This window comes from Emydura macquarii, unplaced genomic scaffold (assembly GCF_026122565.2).
Source record: "Emydura macquarii macquarii isolate MOO-44397 ecotype Brisbane River unplaced genomic scaffold, CSIRO-AGI_Emac_v2 contig_1348, whole genome shotgun sequence".
Classification (NCBI taxonomy): Eukaryota; Metazoa; Chordata; order Testudines; family Chelidae; genus Emydura; species Emydura macquarii.
This window is the reverse complement of record NW_027131485.1, coordinates 2,749,072-2,765,806: the sequence shown is the minus strand read 5'-3', so window position 1 is coordinate 2,765,806 and position 16,735 is coordinate 2,749,072. Positions and strand designations below refer to the sequence as shown.

Here is a 16,735-nt window from a genome sequence, read left to right as displayed (position 1 = left end):
AGAGGTAAACAATTATTTTGCTTTATGAACTGACAGAATCAAATCTCTGCAATTGTGGTCAGAACTGAATACGGATAGTGATGACAGCTACATTTTAAATTAAATTAATTCTATCCAGAACATTTAAGGTTTTAATAAGAGGAAAGTGATGAGAGTCAAAGGAAATACCCAGATTTGACTCAAATTCTCTCTAATTTTTGTTGCTATTTATTATAACAGAGACGTATTGTTTTACTAATATTGTGGTAAAATAAATTAAACAAATAATCACAGAAAAATAGCTGTGGATAACATATAACCCAAGAAGACAATAAACCTCAACTGAAATCTTGCACTGATGGTTATAAATACTCAGAGTGGATTGATTTAAATAATCAATTTTAATCATGATTTATATGAGCAAGCAGGAACCTTGATTTAAATCATGGCTTTTAATCTTGTTTTGCATTTATACTTTTCAGTTATTTTCCTAAAGAAAAACTGATTCTCATTGGCTGGTAACCATTAAAACATGATGATTTGCAACTAAATATAGACTAAATCTGGTGCTTCTTTTTGCTAACCAGAAGGATACACTATAGGGATATATATGTGTTTAAGCAGCAACAGAGCTTAATTTACAATTATTCAGATTCTTAATTATTTACACTTTTTGTTAGGTCAGAAAATGGTGACTGACGCATTTCTTATTTACTAGACAAATAATTTCTTTTTAATTGTGATGTGTCAAGTTCTATTTGGATAGAATTTCAAATTTAATTAAAGATTAACAAAAATAGCATTTAAATGTTTTTTATTAGTTAAACAAAACTACCTTAAGTGTGCTGCATACATAAGAAAAAAGTTTATCAAAAAGTTGCTCAAAACATGTTTTACATTTAAAACTAACAGATTTACTAAACAAAGGCAGTATTATCTGAAGTTAGGAAACTGAACTGATTGTTTTTGGTGACCATATCCCTTCAAGATTTTAGAACTACTGTAGTAGATCTCACTCTCTCGCACCTAGTTTTCATTCATAGAGGCAAACAAGCTTTTGCTGCTTGTTCAACTCCTAATTGGTTTCTTAACTTTGATTGAACTAGTCACTGAACTGAAGTAGCTGAATAAACTGAAATGAAGAAAATGTTCTCTCTGCACCTGCAGAAAAGGCTACTGCTGGCAAAAGTTGGTTTGGCACTTCAACAGACTCTGGTTTCAGGAGCTTAGCCAGGGGCTTCTATCAGTTCAGTGGTTTGACTTTCTGTAAAACTTAGAAGCAAACGTACTGTCTTTTTTTTTTTTTTTTTTAATTTAATTGAAATTATTTTAATAGATATTAAGTGTAGGCCTTAATATAGGTTGTCATAATTTCACATTTAATTCCAATTTTTTTTTAAAAAAACCCCCACCTAAACCCATATTTAATTTAAATAAAAAATTCAATTTAAATTTAAAAATCCTTTTTTATTTAAAAAAAAAAAAAAACCCTCAAAAACCACCACTGATTGTTATCCACTCTATAGCTACTTGAGACGACTACTGTAGCAGAGAAGAGTGAGCATAAGGATCTACCTTGATAAACTTCACATGTGCTAAGGACATCAGCTACTATTAAACTGCCCAGTGAAATACACATGTCAAGGTTAAAGGACTAGCTGTACCTCTGACTCCTCTTCTGGTCTTGCTGAGTATACATAGATTTTAGGCCTCATGCACTTATGTTTTCTGACACTTAGACTGGGTCCTAGACAACAGAACCTTGCATATTCACTACGCTTACCAAGCAGGCCCAAATGGGTACCTGTTTTTCTTTTTTTCTTTTCTTTGGGAGCTTATGACCAATGGATTACAATGACCCAAACAGTTTCTTAACTTTGAATGAACTAGTTATTGAACTGAGCTAGCTGAATAAAACAAAACAACAAAAATAGTCTCTCCGCACTTGCAGAAGAGTCTACTGCTGTCAAAAGCTGGTTTGTCACTTCAACAAACTCTGGCCCAAATGACCCAAAACAGTTTTCTTAAAAATACTGTTTGATCTTAATTGTAGGAAAAAGCATAGCATAAAAGACATAAGGATTTTAGAACAACAAGCAGCCTACATGAATGTCTATCTTACCTACAGTTGTATGCAGATCTATCCTACCCTAGACCTTGGCTGGGGTCTAAGTCTCAGCCACAGAAACCTCTTTGCTGCTTTTGAAGGAGTGCACATCTCTTTAAATCCAACCAAAGTTCGTTGTTCCAGGGGCTCACAAGTGTGGACCTGCTACCCAAAACCAGTTTGGTGAGCTTCAGGGGGGTCGGAGCCAGAGAATCAAAATGAATACCTCATGCACTGTCCTCTCAGGTGTTTGCTTTGAAAAACATATCAGGAAACCTCCCCTTTCCTGGGTGCATTTCCTAACAATCCTGCTACTGAATTAACTCACTATATGCACACAGTAAACATCACAATAACCCAGTCAAGATTAATTATTACACAAGCTCCAGATCCACCACAATATGTATGAAAAGTTATAGTACACCTCGTAATCTATCTACTTAACTCTGGGTTTGCATGTCTTGTTTTTTTGTCTATGTGCCTTCCACCTCCTTGGCTGTTACCCACTTGCCTATGATATTAAAATTCCATGGCTCCACAATCAACTGTTGAAGAGCAGCAGCTAAGGAAGTGGAAAAATAAAAGAAGAAGAAAATGTTAACAATTAAAAGAAAGACAAGGTTAAAGATTAACTTTAACTTCTTGCCTCAGCAAAATACATACATTTCTGGTAAAATTCTCTTTGATCATATGGGCTCTGTTCAATAAGAGGTGCTAATGGTGTTCCCTCTAAGAACCTTCCCAAATGACCGATGAGTACCTTCTCAGCAACATGGAAGGAGTGCAGTCCTGCTTTGGGGCATTTGGGATCTTCCAGACATTTTTCTGCGTGCAACATACAATAAAACTGAAATGGGAAGAGCTGTGGGCCTGTGTCTGGAAGGAAGGAAAGTGAAGGCCAAATGCTGCTTTGTGTGGTCATGAACAATGGAGAGAGAGATGGTGACTGAGTTAAGTAAAGGCTCTGTGATTGTAAGACCAAGAAAGCTAATGAATCTGTATCCATTGCGTTACATTTAGTACTATGCATGTGTCTGACACACTCTGATGAAACATATTATATTTAAAAGTTAGTAAATATTTCATGACAGTTCATATGTTCACAATTTATTCAAAATGATACTTCATTTTGTAGATGATAAAACTGGCTGAATGAAAAATACTGCAACCACAAAAGGAATGTCCAGATTAGGAAAATAGGTTGTGTTTTAAAACATGTTAGCTACACTTTTTAACTAGCAAGATTTTAAACAAGTTAAACACCGATAATAGACATGGTAAGTCATGTTTAAAAACATATTAGTGGGTCAGGGTTAATTTGTCATGACCAGCTAACAAACAAGACTTGCCCTCTCTACACTAGCTGTATATCCTGTTTTAAATCATGTTAATTCATTTTAATTAGTAACACATTTTAAAACAACCTATTTTCCTGTTCTAATCATACTTAAAATTGGCCTTTGGTCCCACACTGTGTAGGCAGAAAATGCCGCTATTGTGCCTGACAACTGACCATTCTCCACCAGGTTCTGGAAATTTTTGTCTATTAGGAAACTGTAACACACATTTATCTTTCTCCACTGTACATAACTATGTGTAGCAAAAGAACACCTCTCCTGGGCAGACAGCATCAAGAAAACTAGGGTATATTAACAAAAAAAGTATTCCAGTCAAAACATCATAGTGTCCAGAATACTGTCTTTCATGTATAAATCTTTGATGTTTAAATGGATATCAGTTCAAAGTACAGATTAAACACAGATACCTTCTACTTATGTATGTACAGATCATCATTTAATTATACTCTTTCATTTTGGCTTATGCAGAGAGAAGTTTTCTGTGATTACCCAGCAGTACACTTTAAATATATGTATTAAAGAATAATTAAAGAGTTTTTGCCAAAAAAAGAAATGGGCCATTATCGTGTCTGAGATTTGAAGTTTAATGCTGCTGATCTGTCATATACATGGTAAATAACAGAGTCAGCTGAAAAACAATGATAGTACAAAAATAAGATACAGTTCACGGCCCTGCAAGCAAACCTGTGTAGGCAGATCCCTGAGCTACCTGGAGCTCCATTACTGTGGGTGCTTTGCTTTCCTCATAAACAGGCATCTACTTACACAAACTTAGTTGCAGGATCAGGGCCTAAACAGGTAAGTAAGAAAGGGAGCCTTACAAGCTGCAGTTGCAAACATTTTCAGATAATCGATCTTCCCCCACAAGGCTTCAATCCGTTAACAATATGGAGGATACTCCATATCTCCATCACTCTGTCCACATTTGGGGGGAGGGAGGGTGTTTCCCCTCTGAAACAAAATTAATCTCTAATTTTATTTTAATCTAGTGAAAATGCATGACTATTTTGTTTTAATGTATAGGGAATTTAGGTGACGATTTCAAAAGTTATTTTTGGATGGGTCTCATTTCAAGTAGTCAAATATTTGCTATAATTTCCATTATAAATTTTCTCTCTGTATTTACTGGTGAAGTCTAGTTATATTAACTTTCAGTGGCTACAGAGGTGATGATTAGAAAGTGAAGTTCTGCCCTCAAAGGTAGTGGCATACATTGCATTATGGTTTTCCATATTCATTGCATCTCATAGATCAAATTTCACTCTGTCTACAAGCATAAAAAGATGTTGTTTTCTAATTGGCAGCCCCACGAATTCCCCCTTGACTCTTTTCATCTCATGCATCATCACATCACAGAGATTCTACTGGCTAAATTAGTTCTTTAGCTACACCAATACAATCCCACTGTCTTCTGATCATGTCTTCAGTGGCACCTGTATAACCCAATTAACCTCAAATGAGTTTGCACAGGTGTCACTGCTGACATCCTCTGAAAACAATGGCATTGCAGTAAGGGTATAATTTGGAGTACAGGACCTGTAGTTTGGTACTTGAGTGAGAAGTTGCAGAGCCATGACTAGAATTAGGGGGATTATTACCTATGGAGGACATGGTGGGGGAGGAGGTTGTGGGGTGCAGTGTGCATTGTCTCAGCTGGCTAAGGAGCTGGTGGGGGCATATTGTAGAAGGCATAGCTGAAAAGCACCTAGAGTCTCAGCTGGCAAATCTGATGATCAGCTCGGGGAACTGTCCTGACAGTCCAGACTTTAAATGGCTTAAGGAAGCCTTAGTATGGATGTAAGGGTAAATTTAAATCATGTAGGGTGGTTACCATGGATGAATAATTGGTTGTGTATCCACTGGTGAACAAGACCCAACTGAGCAAGATGAAACCTCTGTTTTCCCCTTTTATTTTCCTATGCCTTTTTTTTTGTTTTGGTTTGGGTCTCTGTAGCATTAACTGCAGTGTTGTGTTACATATAGAATGGATGCAAAATGAAAAGTGATAGGAGCCAACATCTGTTCTACATTCATTAACACTGGTGTAAATCTGGAGTAAAGACTTCAATCACAGATTCAATCACAGATTCAGTGTAACTGAGAGTAGCATTTCTCCCTAGACTTCTGATCAGTTTCCATTTGCAAAACATGTGTAAAGATTTACCTTTAGCCACAAAGAGAAAATTATTTATTTACAGGCAAGCGGATACCAAGGAAAAATTATTATTGTTGCACCACTCTTTAGTTTCACTTGCAGGTAGCTGGTTGTTAAGAGGCTAATATGAATGGAAACTGACTAGTTGGTTTCCCTCTGCCTGTTCTTTACACAAGAAGTGCAAAAGGAAACTGACTGGAATGCTAAGCAGTTTCTTCTCTGTTATTCCTTTGGGTGTTTTCTTTTGAAGTGTAGCCCTAGGTGGCTGCTTATGCACAACTTTTCAGGTCACCTTTAAAATGACCCCCTTGCAGTTACTGAGTATAAAAAAAACAAAATTCATTTAATTGAATCAGTTGTATACCATTTCAGGCCTTTCTATTTCTGCTCAAAGAATCTTAGACTCTTCTTGACTCTAAGATGTAGGTATTCTTTGTACTAGGATTTCAGGCTACATTGCAGAAAATGCCAACATTTCATAGTTTGAACTGAGGTAAGATGATTTGTATAACATATGAACAAGCCATGTCTGAAAAAGCCATTTATCCATAGCTTAAAGGAAAAATGCATTTTACAATTTAGAAGCTAAAAAAATTCAAGCTCTCGAATAGTTCCAACTAGTTTCTAACATTTTTCTTCTATACTTAGTCGATGAGTTACCCCTCCTCATTCCACCATACATACACATACATAATAAGATTTGTCAGTGCCACATTTCTTCTTCAAAGACATAAATCTATATGTAAAGTTCATATGGACTGATTCACATTAGTCTAACTTGCAGATAGAAAGATGAGCCACTTTTATGCCAGGCCACTATAATAAAACAGTATTAAACCATCAAATCACATGCAACAGTCTTCCAAATCTAACATAAAAATGGTAAGTATACAAGTATCACATTGGTGGTTCTCAATCTTTTTTATATTATGGACCACTTCTTAAGACAAGGACCTCTTGTGGACAGCTTCCAGATCTCCTAACTACCCCAGCAACTATAGAGCTTGATTACCAGCCTCACACCCCACCCCCACCCAATTAATTAATATTAAGACAAAGTGAAAAGATTAAAATAAGATTGCTTTAATATGATGACCATGGCTTTTGGTTAGATTCCCCAATTCCCACTTTGTATATGTGCTGTTTATTGCCTTTCCTTGGGTGAAGGACTTTACCGTCACAATTATTGAATTTCCTCTTACTGCAAACAGTCCAATTTTAATCCACACAGGTCAATTTGCAGTTTTGTTTCATTTTTCCTTCATCTCAAATTCTGGTGTTAACAAGAAGTGTAACCCTGGTTGAAATTACACCACAGAAACACCTGTCAAAGAGAGACATGAACAGACTGAATTTCCTGTTCAGCAATAGTCGTAAGAAGCAACAGCATAACTTTTGGATGACTTGTCTGAGAACTGCAGCTTTAACTCTATATTTCTTAGGTTTGCAATATATAAAGGTTTCTTTAACACCCTGGATATGGAATATGTACTCAAACCACTGCAACTCAAAGATTTCTGTGGGGGAATTTTCTGCAAAAATTAGGAGACTATAAGAGGAGAGGCTCAATTCTGCATATTTTAGGAAGTAGGGGGAGGAAAGGCACTTTGGTCTGTTGGTCATGAAATCCTGCTAGCTAATCATAATCTCCAGCCTCCCGTCCTCATGCCATAGACCACCTATTATGGTCCATAAAAAGGAGTCCCACCCCCACACATCTCTGTGGGTACTGCTGCACTCCAGGCTTCATAAAAGGAGATGACAGCAATGATGAGCTCCTTCTCTTCTCCCCCAGCTTCAGGTACTCCTCCTTTCTCATTTCCCCTGCTGCTCCAGGGCCTTGTGAAGGGAATTCTAGTGACTAAAGGCTCCCTCCACTGCTGCCTGCCATGGTCTCCCATCAGGCAAATATATAAGAAAAGATGACCTTAACAGAGGGCTAAATGTTGTAAGCCCCTAGCGGAATAATAGTTATAAGAAATAATGATCATGATCAATCAAGAACAAATTATCATGGATCAGTCAAGAACAAATAATGTCAAACCAAGCTAATTTCTTTCTTTGACACAGACATGGGCCTCATGGATGGGGGAAAGCACTATATCTTGATTTCAGTAAGGCTTTTGACACAGTCTCACATAACATTCTCATAACTAGGGAAATGTAGTCTAGATGAAAGGAAGACCATACTCAAAGAGTAGTTATCATGGTTCACTGTCAAACAGGAGGGATGTATCTAGTGGGGTCTGTGCAGGCTCTGGTACTATTCAATATTTTCATTAATGATTTGGATAATGGAGTTGAGAGAATGCTTACAACACTTGCAGATGACACCAAGTGGAGAGGGGTTAAAAACACCTTGGAAGAGAGGATTAAAATTCAAAACAATCTTGACAAATTGAAGAACTGATCTGAAATCAACAAGATGAAATTCAACAAAGACAAATGCAAAGTACTTTACTTAGGAAGGAAAAATCAAATGCACAACTACTAAATGGGAAATACTTAGTTAGGTAGTAGTACTGCAGAGAAAGGTCTGGGGGTTAGTGCATCATAAATTGAATAAGCCAACAATGGGATGCAGTTGGAAAAAAGGCTAATATTATGGGTGTATTAACAGGAATGTTGTATATAAAACCTGTGAGGTCATTGTCCCGTTCGACTCAGCACTGGTGAGGCCTCAGCTAGAATTCTGTGTCTAATTATGGGCACCACACTTTAGGAAAGATGTGGATAAATTGGAGAAAGTCCAGAGAGAGCAACAAAAACGATAATAGGTTTAGAAAGGACCTATGCAGAAAGGTTAAAAAAAGCGGGGCGCAGGGGTGGGCACAAGGCGTGCGTAGGGGGACATGGCCACCCCCCAATAATTGGCAGGGGCACAGAACTACTCCTGCCCCAGCAGGGAGAGCAAGCTTCTTTGGCCCTGGGGCCCCAGTGGAGGCACAGAATGTGCCCCTCCAAAAGTGGTGGAATTTAAATTCCAGCGCAGGGCTCTGTCTGGGCATGCTTAGTCTTGGGAAAAGATGACTGAAGGGGAACCTGATTCAAATATGTTAAGAGTTCTTATAAAGGAGACTGTGATCAATTGTTCTCCATGTTCACTGAAGATAGGACAAGGAGTAATGGGCATACTCTGCAGCAAGGGAGATTTAGATTAGATATTAGGAAAATTTTTTTAACTGTAAGGGTAGTTAAGTGCTGGAATAGGTTTCCAAGGGAGACTGTGGAATTCCTGTCACTGGAGGCTTTTAAGAACAGGTTAGACAACATTTGCCAGGGTTAGTGTAGGTATACTTGGTCCTGCTTCAGCACAGAGGCTGGACTTGATTTCTTGAGGTCCCTTCCTGCCCTGCATTTCTATGATTCTATGATCTGGCTTGTGTCTTCCCACTCTAGATTCTTAGGATGTTTATCTAAGCTACCCCCATCCCTGCTAACCTTAATGCATGCACCACAACTTCAGGAGGCTCTTCATCTCTAATAAGGCAAATCAGGCTCATTAGGCCTCTGCTGAACCAAAACAAGTTGAATTAGGAACTAAAAAGTCTCAAAAGTGGTGATGGGCCCCTAAGCTCATGAGAGAAACCAACAAGACAATAGGGGGTTTCCCTCAATGACTTAAGTCTCCCTACAGTCCCCTCTTCCCAGAAGATCTCCTAATGGCTGCAGGAGCAGGACATTCTCCCTACAATCTTCAGAAAGTACACAAGGAGGGAAGATAAAGGGAGAAAAGAAAGGAGATTGGTTTGGGGGAGAGGGGGCATTCCCCTTGTCCTGATCTCCTGAAGGTCTGCAGGAAACAACACTGGTGGCAAACCCTTTAATAGAAAAAGTCAGGACCAGTGTATTGTATTATACACATTTGAATTAGTCTAGAATAGCTAAATAAACTGATTTAACTTTTAATGACATTTTTAAGCAATAGCTAATATAATTACTAAAAGTATACAAAAACAAAGCCGCAAACTGAAGCACCATTGTAGTCCCCAAATACATCTACATCAGGAGTGACCTAACAGTGAACTTTAGTAGATCCCTTTTAACCACTCAGATTAGAGATCAAATGTAAATAAACCTATGTATAGGTTTTCTAAGTACAAGAGACAGAGATATTCATGTCTCTGGCCATTAGCACCACATCCACTTGTATGGAATGCAATAGGATCTTATCAGCTGCCACTCCAGCATAACCAGAAATTGAGGGTTTCAAATTCTTAGGGATACAACACAAGGTAAGGAAAATCTCATGCTTTTAAGAATTATGCAGAAACATATTGTTGCTTAATATATTAAATAATACTATTACTTAATCCTCCACATAGAGGTATTTTATCTTTATGTGAACCTGCCATTTCTATTAAAGAGAATTCAAATTGTTTGCATGCACTGAGAGGGAATATAGATCTGTTACTGAATTTTAAATTAATACTGGAATAGTTTATAGCAGTGTTTCTTAACCTGGGGTTTTAGAGGGGTTGCAAGTGCAGAGCTGGTAGTGGGGGTGGCAAGAAAGGCAATTGCCTGGAGCCACAGGGGCGCCATGAAACTAAGTTACATGCCTCAGCCCCGTGGGGGTGGGACTCAGGCTTCAGGGGTACAGTAGTTTGGAAAGGTTAAGAACCACTGGTTTATAGAATTATAAATCCTGCTCAGCTCTGGCTTTTATATTTATCTTGAGCACACATACTCATGTTTAGTAATTAGAACCAAATTGCCAAATTCAAGACTAGGCTAATTTCCATCATTGTAGTTAGCAGTACAAGGTGTTGTCTCTTTAGTAGTAACATGACTCAGTAATGTGTTGTATTAGGAGTAAAGCCATATCAAGGTGCAGTTCTGCACACTCTGGATTATTTGCATTCCACAACGATGAAATCCTTATCTTGCATAGACGGAAGGATGGTACTTTGTTTAAAAATACATATATGTGCACACAGTGTTTGCCATTTTCACCAGTTGTTTATGCACACCAAAAAGAAAGATTGTTTTTGTGGCTACAAACATGAAAAGACAAATATCGCTTTTTCTGCGTACTTGGAAAAACACTAAAGAGACAGGGTTTGCTTATAGTGGCATTTGAAAGTTCCCAGATAAAACTAAAATATGGAGAAGGCTCTAGATTAGCACTGTTACTTTAATATGTAATAACTATTAAATATGAAATTTGATGTCAGGGTCATAAAATGTTGCATGTACAAAACAAATGCATGCATAAACAAAAATGATCATATCTGTTTTAATGCAACTCCAATTAGGTATTTCCATGTTAAAAAGTGTCCTTGGATGAGCATCCTAAAGTTTTTTTCCAGTTAAAATCTTTCAAAAGTTAACAGTAGAGCAATTCATTTTCAGCTTGATCCAACTCTCAGGAAATCTGGAAATACTCCCACTGATTTCCAAAGAGAGCTGGACTGGGTCTTATTATTGCAGAATCATGCAACATACCTCTTCATATCAGAGATAGGCACTGAAAGCTTTCAATTACCAAGCAAACTGATTTAACAACTCTAAGTAGAATAGGGATTTACGTTTGATTTTTTCTTTTTTTCTTTTTCTTTTTGTTGAGCAGGGTGTGGAACAATGGACAGGGGGATTATTTATTTAAGGTTTTTATGTTGGACCAAATCCTGCTCCCCTTACTCATGAGAACTACCAATAAGTGTGCAATTTGCATGACTAAGAGCAGCAGGATTTTGTCCATTGTTGGTAAAGAGCAAAATATTTGTGTATAGCACAGACTTTACTAATAGAACCTCTCTTATCCATTTTTCTCACCTCTGTTATTTAAATACATGGTCATGTCCCTCAAGTGTTTCAGGAAGATTCAGAAGTCTGCTAGCCAGCTTCTCAAGTTAGCAGGCTCAAAAAGACTGAGGGGTCACCTATAACATTATAGGGAAACTGGTTGGGTTTCTATAGCGGAGGTGTTGGCCCTAAGGACGTCAAATCTTTGGATAATTAACACTGCACCACATGTCTTTTTCTTTTGCGTTTTCTAGCAAATCTTTCACAATTGTAATTGTTCAGTAGCTGAAAAAATGAACAAAAAGCCCCAAATATACTAGGTTATGTACTGTTATATTGAAAGACTGTTCCTGCTCTTAAAACCCCACAATCTAAAACTTGTAAATTAGTCTCATTCACGTGTGCCAGTTTGCAATCTCAGTTTCAATTTTCCTTAAATGAATTACCAAATTTGCTATATGGACATTTTTATGGCTGGATATTGATTAATATTTTGAATGCTCACACACAGATAAACCAAATACAAATTAATTAACCAGACCTGAATGGATCCAAATAATATTATTGTATTTATTATATCTCTTATGCGAAAGATATTATATTGTAAAAACTAGATAAATATCAACTAAAAGCATGAACACTAATGAGAATTACCACCATTCAGCTTTCCATATGTGTCAATAACTCACATTTGACATTTGTATAAGTTATACACACATATGGAAATGACACTATTGTATATGACACTATTGTATATCCACTAATTTACTAATGTTACATAGGTATATGGAAATGTAATGTATTTCAACACATGCACTTGAGTAAATATAAAGTTACATTGCAGCCACCACAAAAATGTTCAACGACTATGCCCTCGTTTTTCTTTAGACACCTGATGAATTTAACTGATTTAGTCATTTGAAACATAACTCAGCGGACCTAGGATATTATATTATATATATTGTTAAACATTCCTTAAAAACCTAATCTTTGAAGTTTATCATCATATTTGCATGAACTAAACCCAAAGTCCATACAAGATCGATTTTATTATTAAACATTTGTATACAAATACACACACCTAACTTTTCCACTGACTTTGTATCAGGTCTGTAGATACTCCAGAAGTGACTTCATTTGAACCATTACAATGCACTCAGTATTCAAGGTTCCACTCTAATCAAATAAGACATTTATGCTATCCATGTTACCTCTAATTAGCAAGAAGCAATAAATTTAGGAATCATCAAAGAGGACTATACCAGACCAACAGCATTGTTATATCTTATACTGTATATTACTCAAGCTAACAAACAAAACTGAAAATTGGACCTATGTTATACCTAGAAATTAAGGGTGAAATTTATGCTGATGAGCGTCCACAAAGTTCTAAGAAACACTTAAGCCCCATAATGCTTCTGCTTGGTGGAGATGGGTGTGGGGAACAGGGGAATGTTAGGGTACATCTACCCTGCAAAAAAATCCCTGTGGCAGTGTCTCAGAGCCTGGATCTACAGACTTGGGCTCCTGCTATGGGGCTAAAAATAGCAGTGAAGATGTTCCCCCTTGGGCTGGAGCTCAGGCTCTGAAATTCAGCAAGCGGGGGCGGGCCTCAGAACCTGGGCTCCAGCCTGAACAGAAATGTCTACACTGCTATTTTTAGCTTTGTAACATGAACCCAAGTGTGTAGACCCTGGCTTTGGGATACATCAACAGTGCAAAAAAAAAAAAAAAAAAAAAAAAAAAAAAAATCCTGTAACAGCAATTCTCCCTGTAGCACAAGCCAGAGTCACTTGATTTGGGCTCTGAGACTCACTGCTGCGGGGTTTTTGTTGAAGTGTAGATGTATCCTTAGTGTGCAAAGCAGCCTCAGAGGAGCAAAAACAGGCTGAAGTAAGAACTATTGGGGCATGATGGGACACTGGATCCAGCCTTAAGTGAAACTCTGGGTGGAGAGATCCGTATAGGGCAAGCTGTGGCCACTATTTCAGCTGTAGAATAAAAGATGCAGGAGCCTTGTAATCTGCCTTGGGAATCATTGCATCCCCCAACTCTTATATTTGTTGTCTACACAAAACCCATTTACTGAGGTTTATGAACTTAGGAGGTCTGAATTGCACTAATAAAGCATATTTCACTGAAATATTATAATTAGGGCCCTACCAAATTCACGGCTGTGAAAAACGAGTCACAGACCGTGAAATCTGGTCTTCCACGTGAAATCTGGTCTTTTGTGTACTTTTACCCTAGAGCAGCATTCCTTAAACTGGGGATCCTGACCTAAAAGGGGGTCACAAGACTATTGTAGGGGGGTCGCAGTATTGCCACTCATCTGCGCTGCCTTCAGAGCTGGACATCTGGCCAGCAACCACCGCTCTCTGGCCACCCAGCTCTGAAAGCAGTGCCGCCACTATCACCAGCAGCACAGAAGTAAGGGTGGCATGGTCTGGGGGGAGGCTCATCACTTTTCAGGGATGGTCGTCACAGCCTTTATATTTTGCCATTTTAAAATACATATTCATGTTTTGTTACAACACTGAAATTTAAGATTTAAATATCTGAAACCGTGACAATTCGAGATTTCAAGAATTCAAGATGCTATGACTGTGAAATTTACAAAATAGACCATAAATTTGGTAGGGCCAGGATTATAATCCCTACAACCATCACAGGTGTTTTTTCAACTGTAAATCACAACAGATCAATTTTTTTTGGTTTCAAAATACAAAATAAATAAAATCCTATCCACCTAATGGTTTAACCGCCAAAAAGTGTCATTAATAAATAAATACAAAATTGTACAAGCCATTTTAACAATAGAAAAAATCATTATCCAGAGCTGCTGAACATTTCTTACTCCATATAAATACTACTTTGGAAAAAAAATAAAATAAAATTTGCATCTTATCTAACAACTTAACAGACAACCAACAATAGCACATATAATGGAAATGCTGACATACATAACTACAGCAGAGCTGACAGAGTCACTACACTATTATATTTATTGTAAATAAGAAATGATGGGCTCATTCTTTTACCTTTTCTAATGTCTAATCTCCACAATAAACCATGACATTATTTAATTAGGCAATTGTGGCTTAACTGTATATACTGCTAAACAATTTTTAGCAATATTCTGCTTTTCAGTTGTTCACTCTAGGTTTATTTAAATGGCTTTTGTATCGTGAAGATTTAGTTTACAAGGTTGTTTAAGAATAAAAATAACAAGCAACTAATGATTTCAGGAACTGAAAAAATACATTTTGGGCTCAGTCTTGCTCCTACTGACTTCAATGACAAATTTCCCATTGACTTTAATGGGAGCAAAATCACTACCTTCTTCTGTTAATAAAAGGTTGTATTACACATTGCTGGTTGTTGCTTGGGGGAGGAAGAAGAACCTATATAAATTAAATTGCTCATTATGGTCTAAAGTAAAGGCAAATTATTTAAGGGTCATCTGAATCGAAGCTAAATAATTGGAATCAATGTACAATACACTCTTTATTCAAATACAACTAATTTAGATACCTAAAATTTCATTAGCTTAAAATAAAAAGTGTTTATAACTTTAAGTGAGTAATTGATATAGTCTTTCTCGAAGATATCTTATTAAAATCATGCCATATTTTTATGGAACGACTGAAAATGTTCCTAGAACATGCCATTTTACAGTAGTATAAACCACTATAAGTATGTTTTAAAGTCTGCATTACATTAGAATGGCTCTGATTTTTAGCCCTAATCTTGGTTATGCTCTGGATCCATTTAGTATTTGCTTTATGTTATGTAACTGTATTAAAGGTCTAACTGTTCTCAAACCATGATAATGCTTTTTTAATATGTGCTTTAAAAAAAAAAACACACACAAAAGTGTTCATGATTGTGTACACTGTTACACAGAATAGGCCTCAGAATAATGATCAGGCCCCATGATTAATGTCCCTTAGCCGTCCTGACTTAATCACTTAGAGATATCACTGGTGGAGGGGTTGTTTTTGTAATAGACCTCTCAGCCAATCAGGGCATGCAGCTAAAGCTTAAAAGATTATGCGTGTATGTATGTGTGGGGGGAAGTCACATGTATATACAGAGTTCAGTAACACTAACAAGAGTGGTGCAGTGGAGTCAGCGTTCCCTTTCTAAGCTCTGCTATTGTTTATTCTTTAATAGAGAAACGAGACATCGGAGGTTCTGCTGAACTTACTCTGAAAAGGTTCCAATATGATACGTAAAATGTTTCTGCCTGGTATCAAGAAACCCATTTGCTACAGCCTCAAACAACAGGATCATGCTTACCGGGTGAGTTTTTGACAAGTTCACACTGTAGCTTGCTCTCATTTTTCAAGAAGCCTACATAATAATTTAGTTATTGTACACATAAACACCAAGTTAGTGGAGTTGAATAGTTTCATCATCAGAAGACAATGTACAGCTTTTATGGTGCATCTCTAGAAATAGAAATCATATTCTTTAAATTTATGCATGTTACTGCTTTTATTATGGATTACTCAAAGGAAAAAGCTACAGTCGACTCTTGTGTGCACATGAATCCTCATTCATTTCCATGATAATTAAGTTTGATTTCTCAACTATTGTTTCTTTTTCATTTTTGTACTATTTTAAAAGCTAAAATTAATTATATTCTTAATTTTTACCCCATATCGTTTATTTTAAATATGGAGTTATGCCAGCAGAGAATTTAATCTGAAGTCTGTTCCTCTAATAAAACAGAAAAAAATGCCTCCCACTGAAAAAATAATGCTCTCTTTTCCAAAATATGTAATTCATAGTTACAATAGTAAAAATTACAGTAAACTGTGCTGTGAAATAAAATCCCAAAGTAGTTAAAAGACATTGCAATATACTACAGTCAGCAACTAAACCTATTAGTCATCTAACCAGCTATAAACCTGCTTCTTCATTTAGTCTGTATTACAAGTGAAAGTATGAGAGACATGATACAGATTTTCTTAGTACTTTCAGCAATAACAAATACAAAATATTTCAAATACTCATTGTCTTTTTTTATTTTTTAAACCTAATTAGGTATTTATACTATGGCTCATCACTATCTGTATTTTTTTATTTTATCTAAATGAAATTAGGCCCAGTCTACGCCGGGGCTTTTACTGTCCGTTGAACTTTAGGGTTCTCTTTATATATCAAAGAACCAGAAAAAAGGACAAAAATGCCATTTCCTTCGTCACCATAACATTCTTGTGATGCACTCTGTTGGCCCAATTCCATTCACATTAGAGTCAAAGAAAAGTCTCCCATTGAAATCAATGAAAGGAGGACTGGACCCTAAATTAGCCATAGGCAAATGGCAATCAAAAAATTTGGATTAAATAATGCCTTTGAATTTCTGTGTTCTCGATCTGT

At 36.8% G+C, this 16,735-nt stretch overlaps 2 protein-coding genes across 6 annotated transcripts in view; one reads left to right on the top strand and one right to left on the bottom strand.

Moving 5' to 3' along the window:
* CUNH7orf50 (chromosome unknown C7orf50 homolog) overlaps window positions 1-16,735 on the bottom strand; it is a 177,079-nt gene that overhangs the window by 75,478 nt on the left and 84,866 nt on the right. The window lies entirely within an intron of this gene.
* The window catches only part of GPR146 (G protein-coupled receptor 146), a 68,964-nt gene that overhangs the window by 29,449 nt on the left and 22,780 nt on the right, over window positions 1-16,735 (top strand). For both annotated transcript variants that reach the window (XM_067550887.1, XM_067550888.1), the window contains one exon: window positions 15,524-15,652. The gene's annotated coding sequence lies outside the window, so the exon portion shown is untranslated. The remainder of the gene's footprint in view (window positions 1-15,523; window positions 15,653-16,735) is intronic.